The following is a 10726-nucleotide window of genomic DNA, read 5'->3' as shown; positions in this document are numbered from 1 at the left end:
TTATACATAGTTTATGGCAATTACAAACTACAAAGTTGAAATTTAAAAACATTTTATCTGTTCATTTTTCATGACCTTTCATGGCTCACCAGTGGGCCGCGGCCCACACATTAGGAATCACTGTTACAGATATTGCAAAAGAAAACTTTAAATCAAAAAACAACTGCAATTAAATAAATACTATATTATAACACTGCACTATACTGTATCATGGTGTACATAAAATATAATACTGTCTATATTTCCTGGCTTGCTGCTGTTAATCTCAACATTATGCCACTTATGAGACTGTATGCTATTCTTATTTTTGTTATAGGCTAATTACAGTTATTTATTCTGTAAGTGTCACTATTATCTGTATTTCCATATATCTGTACTTCTGTGACTTTCCTGCTGTAATCTTTGAATTAAATGAGATAAAGGATTATCTTACTTCATCTTATCTCATCCTGTAGAGCACTACCTCAAAACTGCCCTTGTGCACAATACTTGAGTAAAGTATTAGTACAGTACTTAGTTACTTTCCACCACTGGATAAGTTAGCTACAGAGGATTTTAAACAGCTCCAAGGGCCTCCAGTCTCCTTCAGTTGCATTTATTTATTTATTTATTTATTTATTTTGTCTTATTTTGTTGTCATTATACAACACATCATAGTTGTGGACCTAAATAAGCAAAATGGGCAATATGGCTGAATGTAGTCAATAGCAATAAAGATATATCATAATGTAAAATTAAAAAAGATCAAATTAGTGTTACATTCACTGGTCTGTATTGCATCAGGAAAAAAGACACACGTAATTCTATAAACTAAATTAACGTTAAGAGAAACCATAAAGGGAACACTGACTCTGAGTAATCAGTGCATCTGTTGGGGCTACTTACGTTCTTTAAAACAGAATTTTGTACTGTGATGATTAGTCTAACTGTATTATGATGTAACAGATTATTTTGAAATGGCAAACATTTTAAATTCTAAAATTGTTTGTTGCCCAACTACAGACAATTTGCTAATCCTCCTGAACCTTAAGTCCTACTGAACACACACACACACACACACACACACACACACACACACAACATTTTTCATACATGCATAGGGTTCAGAATGACCAACATTTAACACTAAGACACTGCGAAACGCACAAGAGCTGTCGGTGTAACCAGGTACAGTTATAACCATGGACTTGAACCTGCTGCAAAGGGGAGAGAAAGATGGCAATTTGATGGCATAGCAGGGCATTCAACTCAACAGCTATGCCAACATCTTGCCTTCCTTCCTGGACCCATGTTCTCACACAGTTTGGGTGGTAAACGTCCATTCCTACGTTTCAGGCCCAGCTTCATCCTCATCCAGGAGCGCTAGGATGGAAATTCAACAACGTGGAGGGGCTGAAACAACAAGCCAAACAGACGCACGATGATCCAACAGGTTTGTGCGTAATTGGAGACTCCAGTTTAAAATGACTTCTGAGATACACACTGTGACATTTTAAAAAGTGAAATTTGGTTGTATATGGTCAGACAAGCGTCATGTTATTAAAAAAAAACAGCGACGCAGCAAAAAAAAAACCCTCATCAAAACTTAAATTAGCCCAAAGAAAGGTACGTCTCCACCTTACATGGCGCGCAAAACGCAAAAGTTCATAGAGGAAACAGATAAATATATTGGCAATAAAACAACTCTAAGCACGCTCCTTCCATCCGGAGGCCTACCTGTTGAGGTGTGAGACATCCCATATCCAGTTCTCCCTCGGTCGTTGTCCCAGATCAATGTGTCTTGGCATCAGGCGTCTGCGGTGTAAAACCCAGGCTGAGCGTGGAAGAGATAAGTCTGCCTTTCGCCGCCCACTTCTTACTCTGAGGCAGGGCAGGCGGCTGTCAGTGGATGACTACTGCCGTTTACAACACAGTAGGTGTGTTTCTGGGTTGGCCGGGACGCTCTGGAGTGGCTCCCCGCACCTCTGGGCGCTGACGAGGAATACCATTGGCCTACGTTCAGCAGGGGGACACCCTTCCGAGGAGAAAGCAGCACTGATCCAGGAAGGAACATGTCAGGACTGATGAGTCTCCCAAAATCTCAAAGTAGTTCTGCAGTAGAATATTGTTACAACTTAAAAAAAATAAAAATGTAAAAACAGCTTGTTGATACACCCTAAAACTTCTGGATCACTTTTAAGACATTATACACATTATACACTTAAAAATAATGGTTCTTCCTGAAGGGCTGAGGTTCTATCAGAACCATTTGCTTCTCAAGAACGCTTTTTTCCAAGGAGTTCTTCAACAATCTTTTGTCAAGGGTTCTTTATACCTTAATATGAAAGTGTTATCAGTGGAACCTCCCTGAGTGGGTTCTGGATAAAACCCTGAAATATAAAAGGATTCTTTAGAGACAGCTTTTGGATGTCACAAGAAGGGCATGGATTCCAAAAGGGTTCTTCCTGAAGGGCTGGGGTTCTAGGTTCTGAGAGTCATGTGCTTCTGCTTCAGAAGAACTCTTACATGACTACAGGTTCTGTTAAGAACTATTTTCATCCAAAGATGAGTTCTTCAAGGATTTCATCAAGGGTTCTTTGTATCATAATATAAAATTGTTACCAGTGTAACTCCCTGGATGGGTTCTGAAATATGTTCTTGGAATATAAAAGGGTTCTCAGCAGAACCCCGTGGCGTTCAAGATAAAATCCTTGGAATATCAAAAGGTTCTTGGTTGAACCTACTTGTTGGGTTCTAGATAAAAGCCTTGGGATAGAAAAGGGTTCTCTGTGGAACTGCCCTCTAGGTAGGTTCTAAACCCTTTATGCTGGGTTCTAAGTAGAAGGGGTTCCAAGTCAAAGAACCCTTTATGGTTCCAGTTAGCACCTTTATTCTGAGATTAAACTGCAGGAGTTAATTTAAAACGATCACTGGACTAACTCTTGTCCAGTTCCCTGCACACATATTAAAAATAATAAAAAATAAAAATATAAAATCGACTATCTTGTTTTTTTTGGTTTCCATAAATTCCAGAATGTTGCTTCTGTTCATGCACATGACTAAATGGATGACGTCCACGAAGCCAAAATGGTCCCAGTCCCAGTTTACCAGAACTCTGACTTGCTGATCCACACACAAAATAAACCGTGACTGCAGGATCTGGTTCATTAATGAATCACACAGAATGATTCAAAAGCTGTCTAGACCAGAAAGTATCGGCCATCCAGGACAGGAAACGTGAGAAAACTCTGTATGACCTTTAATTATCACCTCTTTCATACAATCAAACAGTTCATAAATGTTGTTAGTGGATATACAGCCACTGACATACTTTTTTTCTCTCTTACAGACAGTTAACTTTGAATTACAGCTGTTGTACATAACGACAAACAGTCACCCGCCAGAAGCAAAAGCATCTGTGTCCCTTCTGAGGTGGAAAGTAACTACATTCATTTTTTCTACCACGTGAAGTGCCACTGAGTACCTTTTTAAGTGCTATACAAATAAAATGTATAATTGTTCTCATTATCTTTTACTTAATCACTGTAATTAAGTACAATTTTAAGGTACGTGTAGACCTACTTAACTTGCGTATTTTATTTTACATACAGGAATCATACAATCATACAGGAATAAACTCATCTTAACATAATTCTATAAGTTTTATTTATTCAAACATTTTTAGAAACAAACATGAAGTCTTTTGACTTGAAATGAGTTGAATGAATGTACTGTACAGAGTTCAGTCAGCTCATTAATAAGTTTCTCAAGAAACATGATCAGCATATTAGCAAACATCCCAGCATGCATTGCCTAAGAGTTAAAACTCTCCTCTTTTTCATAGTTGAAAGAAAACATATGATGAAAACTTGCTTTTTGAATTTAAAACAAATGCATACTTTTTCCTATACTATGGTAGCATTCATACATTTTGCTTTTGATTAAGATTTTAAAATTAAATTAAATTAAATTAAAATTAAACTTGGTTCTCAACATTTTTCAGTTCGTGTGTTGGCTAGTTGACGCCCCTTATCATGTTTCTGATGTCTAGGGGTCGACATTTTCCCCTTTAAACATCCCCAACAGTTGAATCGTAATTCAAATTCAGGGTTCAAAGAAGTAAAATTAATGGTTATTTCACAAAAAAAAGCAAAGACTGGAGAAACGTCATTAAAAAATGAGACAAAGTTATGCAGGAGAACGTTTTCCTTTTTTTCTCTCTACTTCACTGATCATCTCATGACTCCTCAGATTTGCCTCGTGACCCTTTGGAGAGCCTTGATCCCTAAATTAGGGATTAAACCACCATAACTTTAACATAATTTAACACACACAGGCCATTTTTCTGCATGATGTATACTCCTTTTTAACCCATTTTTGCTGAAATAAGATTTAATAGGATGCTTTCATATTGTTGTTCTTGCACTTTTACTGAAGATTGCTTCACTTTTCTTTCTCACTTAAAATGTAAACTAAAGACGCCTATTGCCTCAGTGTCACTTTGTGGGAATGACTTGTTCTCAGTCACCGATCAGACTGTTTCAGGTCATGTTTAAGTCAGCATATATCAGTATATATTAAGTGCATAAATCATATCATAATTCAATCTTTTAAAACAATTTGACAATCCCAAAGTTGACCTGAGCACCTTTGGCATTGATGACTCACTTCCGAAGGTGTCGACACTGGCCACACCTGTCAACTCCCACAGAGCAAATATGTTAAAGTAAAAAGACAATTACAGGACCTGACAGGGTTAATATTTCCATTACGTACATTAAGCATTTGTTTATCATGGTTACCACATTGTAAACAGAAGTCGTATTGTAATGTGAAGAATTTCTTGTGCCACCCTTGTGACATAGTTTGGCTTCATTATTCAGTAATGTTACCATACATATCCATTTAAACTTACATAATAATACACTGAGCTCCCTTAATTCTCTGAGCATAGAAACCACCAACTTAACACTGACAGCTAAATATTATTGCGGGGGGGGGGGGGTATTTCAGGACAGATGTTTTCATACAAAATCTAAAAAGGAAATTATTAAAATAAATAGGAATCCAATGATTATTGATAAGAAAAGGCAGAAACATCTACAAATCAAGCAACAAAGTGAGAGCAACATTTATTTTAACACTTTAGCCATAAACTGCAAACACACAACAGTGACTATGAGGGAATCCTCTTTAATCAGGTGCTTGTGACTGCTGTAGGGCAAATGTCAAGGTGTGTCTGGTTGTGATCATACCTAAATTGAAAGTGCCAGACTTGTAAATGTGTCAACTGCTTAGTTCCTCTCCATTCCTTTTCTAAATTAGAATATGAGATTAATGTCCTTTATCTCCATAAACATTCCTGTACACAATCTGTTAAGTTTTTCTCATATTTATTTAATATTTATTATTATAGAGACAATTATAACACAAGGCCCAGTGCCACATATACAGCACTTACAGCCAGTCTGTACTGCCCATTCATAGACGGGCCTTTGTAAAATACAAAATGACACCAAACACACAACACAATAATAAAGTATCCACAACATGGCACTAAGCTCAAACGCTGACGCAATAAAATGTTTAAAATCATCACAGTCATAGTCCTTTTTGAGATTTTTGTGTAAGGATCGCCACAGATTGACCTCCAAACAGACAAAAAAGCACGACTGTCAAAGGAAGGACCCAAAAAGAAAAAAACATTAACGTTACCAAACCGAGTCAAGGCTGTTAGTTTCACAGAAATATCTATCTAAAGTTTGGTAATGTTAGCTAACATTAGCAGAGAGGTTGAATAAAGCTGTCAGTTACACAGAAATATCTACTTAATGAATGAATGAATGAATGAATTTTTATTTTTGTGTCATGCACCAGCAAGTGCCCAGCCCAAACAGGCTGACAAGACACCATTATTTAGATAAAACAGACCAGAAACCAGAAAAACAAAACAAAACAAAACAAAACAAGAACACAACATAGCTCACAATTAATGTTAATTAAATAACCTTTCCTGACGCTTTTTCCAAGCTTTAGAAACAAAATTGGCCAACTTATAAACATTAGAATTAAACAGCCATTCCATTCTGTCATCATCAGAGCACCAGAACATTTCTGGATTTTGAACAGACATTTCATTAAATACAGGTTTTCTTAACTCATCATAAAAAGGACAATACAAAAGAAAATGTAATTCACTCTCAGCTTCTCGTAAATCACACAGCTCACATAAATCTACCAACTTCAAGGTTCAGAGGAAGGATTCCTCTTCTCAACTGTGCAACTAAAGATCTCTGACTCCTTGTAAGATTTGCTGTAACATAAAATTCAGGAGCATAATTGTGCTTGATTTGAATATATGTTCATAATTTTGGTTTTAACAAAGTATCATTTAACCATTTTGCCTCAAATTTAGCAAGTAACTTTCCTCTAATTATGTTTATGCTACATGTTAAATTGTTACTATACATATACTGTAACTCAGCTTCCTCAAAAATATCATTAATCTCTTTAACCCAAGGCGAGTTGTACAATTTACTCCAGAGAAAAACCTTCTTATTGATCCTGTTTTCTGACATATTAAGCACACGATTCCAGTCGAATCATCTCACATTTCCGCCTTATTGAACCAGGAATCCAACCCAAATCACCCGAACAGCCAAAATAGGAGCAAACTTATGAACACCTAAAAAAAACTTAAAGTTTGGTAATGTTAGCTAACATTAGCCAAGAATGAATAAAGTTAGCAAACGGAGCCAAGACTGTTAGTTACACAGAAATATCTATTTAAAGTTTTCTAACATTGGCTAACATTAGCAGAGAGGAATTAATAAAGTTAGCAAACTGTGTCCGGACTACAAATTACACAGAAATATCTATCTAAAGTTTGCTAACGTTAGCTAACATTAGCCACCATGAGCTATTGAATAGCCTGTAGCATTAAGCTGTAGCATTAAAACCCCCAAGTTTGCTCAATTGAGCGAAGGTGTGTTTCATTGCTAACAAATCAACTTATTGTTTGTGAGATGATGAATTATTTATTGTTTTAAATAGTTACATAACTCCAATAGAAACTAGCATTCCTTTCATGTTCATACAGGAACTCTTCATAGTTGTAAAATTTGAAGTTACATTTCTTGAGGTTTAGACGACAGAATTTGCCTCGGTTACTTGTTTGTTTTGGAGCACAGGCAGATTGCTTTACTTTCTCCTTATTTGGTGTTATTCCACTGGTTCAGTTTAAAAAGTCATAATGACATATAAATGCTTGTCATTATTGTACAACATTTTGTCTGTGTTGCAAACCAAAACCCTCTCACAGACGATTCTCAAGCTGAATCACGGAGCCACATGTGCAGCAGTTACAACTCACATCAACACAGACCCTCTTGTGAGTCATCGTACGGTCTCAAGTCCACCGAGGAACCTTTTTTTTTTTCTTTTTTCGAGAGTCATGAAAATAGCTCCCCACATGAATCCCCAAAAAACAGCAAAACAGGGCACTTTTGGTGATGACTCGCCTGTGTCTGAGTTATTTTGAATCTATTCCCTCAATCTGCAGCCAAAGTCTGCCTCAGACAAGCCTCACTGCTGCCACGCTCGTAACAGGATCAAGTGAGTGTGCAGGATTTGGCCTGGAGCCGCCTCTGAGACTTTTTTTTTTTCTTTTTGCTGAGTCAAATGCAAGCACACCCTGTAAGAGCGAGCGGATGAAGTCACTGAGCAAAGTCTGGCCGGGAGTAAGCTGACTTGCTGAACGAGACGCCCTCGGTGCCGCTAACCTCGCTCTCAGAGGCATGTGGAGTTTATTAAACTGCTGGCAGATGACTTAGAAAGTGAGCTGGTCTGTCGTAAAATGTTAGCTGGAACAGGGAAAATCCCCACAGACTCTGCCAGCGCTGCCATTGACTCACAAATTTAAGAGGAATCTGTATTTTTTCGCAGTTGACTTGATGAATCAGCCTACACACATTTTCGGGACTAATAGAAGTGATTTAGCTCTCTGACAGCTGTTGTAATAGTGTTACACAATATTACACAAATTACACCCCTAACACTAATTTCATCTGAATTTGTTGTTTTTTTTACATTCAGGCATCTTTACAGTTATATATACTCTCTATATACAATTCAGTGATGTTGTGGGGGCAAAGTATAAAAGAGTTATTATTATGATTTAATTTTTTAAAAATCTAATCTCACTTGGACTGGAAACCTCTTTTGCAAGGGATGAAAAGCTGCAGACAAACAATCATGGGAGATTTCAAGTGTTAAATTAGCAGTTAAGGATTTTTTAAAAAGCGTATGTCTAACGGTTATATCCAGTAACTTTTTCTGGGTGTGTCAGTTTTGGGAAGTGGAGGGAAAGTGGAAAGAGTACTGAAAATCTTAAGGAAAAGTACAAAGTATTTGTCTCAAAAACTACTCAAAGTGTTAGTTACTTTTTAAAAAAAAAAAAATACATTGTTGGTAGTTAATCGATCAAAGTGGTTTCTTTCTGTCGAAATTACTCCCGACATCACACAATTTTTGTGCATTTTCCTTAACAGATAGTTGAAAATGCTTACAATGGATTAGTCATTAATTTAATTAGTTTTTTCTGTTTTGTTTTGTACTTTTTTCCCCCTTATTTTAAGTTTTAGTTTCCTCATTGAAAAAATGGCTCCACCATTCAAAAAACAATGTCAAATGAGTCAAATATCCATGAGTTTTAATTGGTTAAATTCTCAGTGTAGATTAATCGATCAATGATTAATCACTGACATCCTTATTCCAAACCTAGTTTTTTGTCCATATGTGCTGGTTTTCATGGTTTTCATCGGCCCATATCTGATCAGATCACGTGATTGGCTACAAAAATTCAGATGAAATTCAACTTGTGCTCAGTACTCAATTATTATTTTAAAAGTTAATTATATAGTGTTATGCGTACTTAGGAACAAGTAAAAGTACAGGCTTGAAAATCTCCTCATAAAAGCACAAGCACCCAAAAAAAACTACTTCATCACAGTACACAGTTTAGTATTTGTGATTAGTTACTCCTGCCCCTGGTTTTGGTCTTGTACATGTTTACATACTGTATTGTAGATTTCTCAAGGGAAGTTATTTGATTTCAGTTTCATCCGATGCCACATCACAAAGGGCAGGTTATAAATGTTAGACTATATAAATGCATCTACTTGTTATCACATTATGTAATTATTATTATGGCCTTATGACCACCAAAAGAAAAAATATGGAGCTGGGGAGGGGGGTAATGTTCAAGGGGGAAAAAATGGAAAAAGTAGAGCATGTATTGCACAAAATAGAATCTAATATATTCTATATTCTTTGCAACCCTGGCGGGACACTTAAGTTGAGGTGCCAGGCCAGATTTGGCCCGCGGGCTTCAGTTTGACACATAATGTGAGGCGACATACCATCTTAAAATAAGTCTGACACTTTCAGATGTTTTAGATATCAAAGTTGGCATCGTCACTGTCATTTATGTATCCCAGGTCAAAAAAGTTTTTGAAGGAAAAGTCCAGGTTTATTAAATCAAATACTTAATTTAACTTTAGATTATTAGGTATGACTGAGCAGCTCTTTTAAATTGAGATGGAAAAAAAACCATTAATATCTCTGCTTTACGTTTTATTCAATTTTTGACTTTTTTTTTTTCAATATATCCAAACAACTTGCATTTACAGGCTTTACTGGTGCTTCAGAGATTGTTTTTCTTCTTAATTACAGACATAATTATGAAGGCAAGTTTTATGAAATCTGGTCTAATTCTTTCATAAAAGAAACATAAATGAACTGCCTTTTTATGGAAAGTCTGCTTCTTCATTTACATTATATTTATGTGGTATTTTATATTATTTGTATCCCTTTTTATTTGTAAAAAAAATGCTTTATACCTTGTTTTTTCTTTTAGACTTCCAGGATCTGTTTTGTTATGTTTGCACTGTCAGTTGTTCTTCATTGTTCATTGTATTATGTTGCATTGTGCTGTTTATAAAATTGAAAAATTAATAAAAAAAAAAAAAAAAAAACTCTTGCAAAATTACAATTTTAGCCTTCTGTCTCCTCTCATTTTACTCTCTTCAAAATCATATTTATATGTGTTTTTTAAATCTTGTCTTGGTACCATAAAAATTAATTTCTTTCCTTGTTTTACAGCACCGTGACGGTTACTCTTACTAATACCTCTGACTAATGCCACACCCATGGCTACTAATAATGTTTCACTTCAGTTACTGTATTTAACTGAAGTGTCTTTCTCTTGAAATACAAAAATAATACCACAATTATTGACAGCAGAGGAATCAGATTTAAAGAGAAACTAACACCAATAAGTGTAACATTATTGGTGTTAGTTTCTGAACTGAAACCGAAAATAAAAGTGTGCAGCGGCCCAGATTCAACTCCCACGAGGAAACAGCTTTTACTTTGGAATCCACATGTATTCCCAGGATAGACTGAAGAAAAGCGTGTGAATAAGACAGACTGGAAGGTTAAATTTATAAAACATAAATACAGACAGTAGATTACACCAGATGCAAAACCGCACCACTGTTAGTAGCAGACATGTCCATTGAGAAATAATACTTTCTAAAATGACTGAGATATAGTTTCATATAAATAATACAATATAACAGCAGTCGGTGGCTGATCTTTGAAAAACCTGCACTTGAACAGTCAGTCAATAGACTCACTCTGATTTATTTCACTAGTTCAGCACAAATAATCCATAATTTATTCAGAA

The sequence above is a fragment of the Lutjanus erythropterus genome, chromosome 23 (assembly GCF_056507025.1).
Source record: "Lutjanus erythropterus isolate fLutEry1 chromosome 23, fLutEry1.hap2, whole genome shotgun sequence".
In the NCBI taxonomy this organism is placed as follows: domain Eukaryota; kingdom Metazoa; phylum Chordata; class Actinopteri; order Lutjaniformes; family Lutjanidae; genus Lutjanus; species Lutjanus erythropterus.
Note: the sequence above shows the minus strand (reverse complement) of the source record.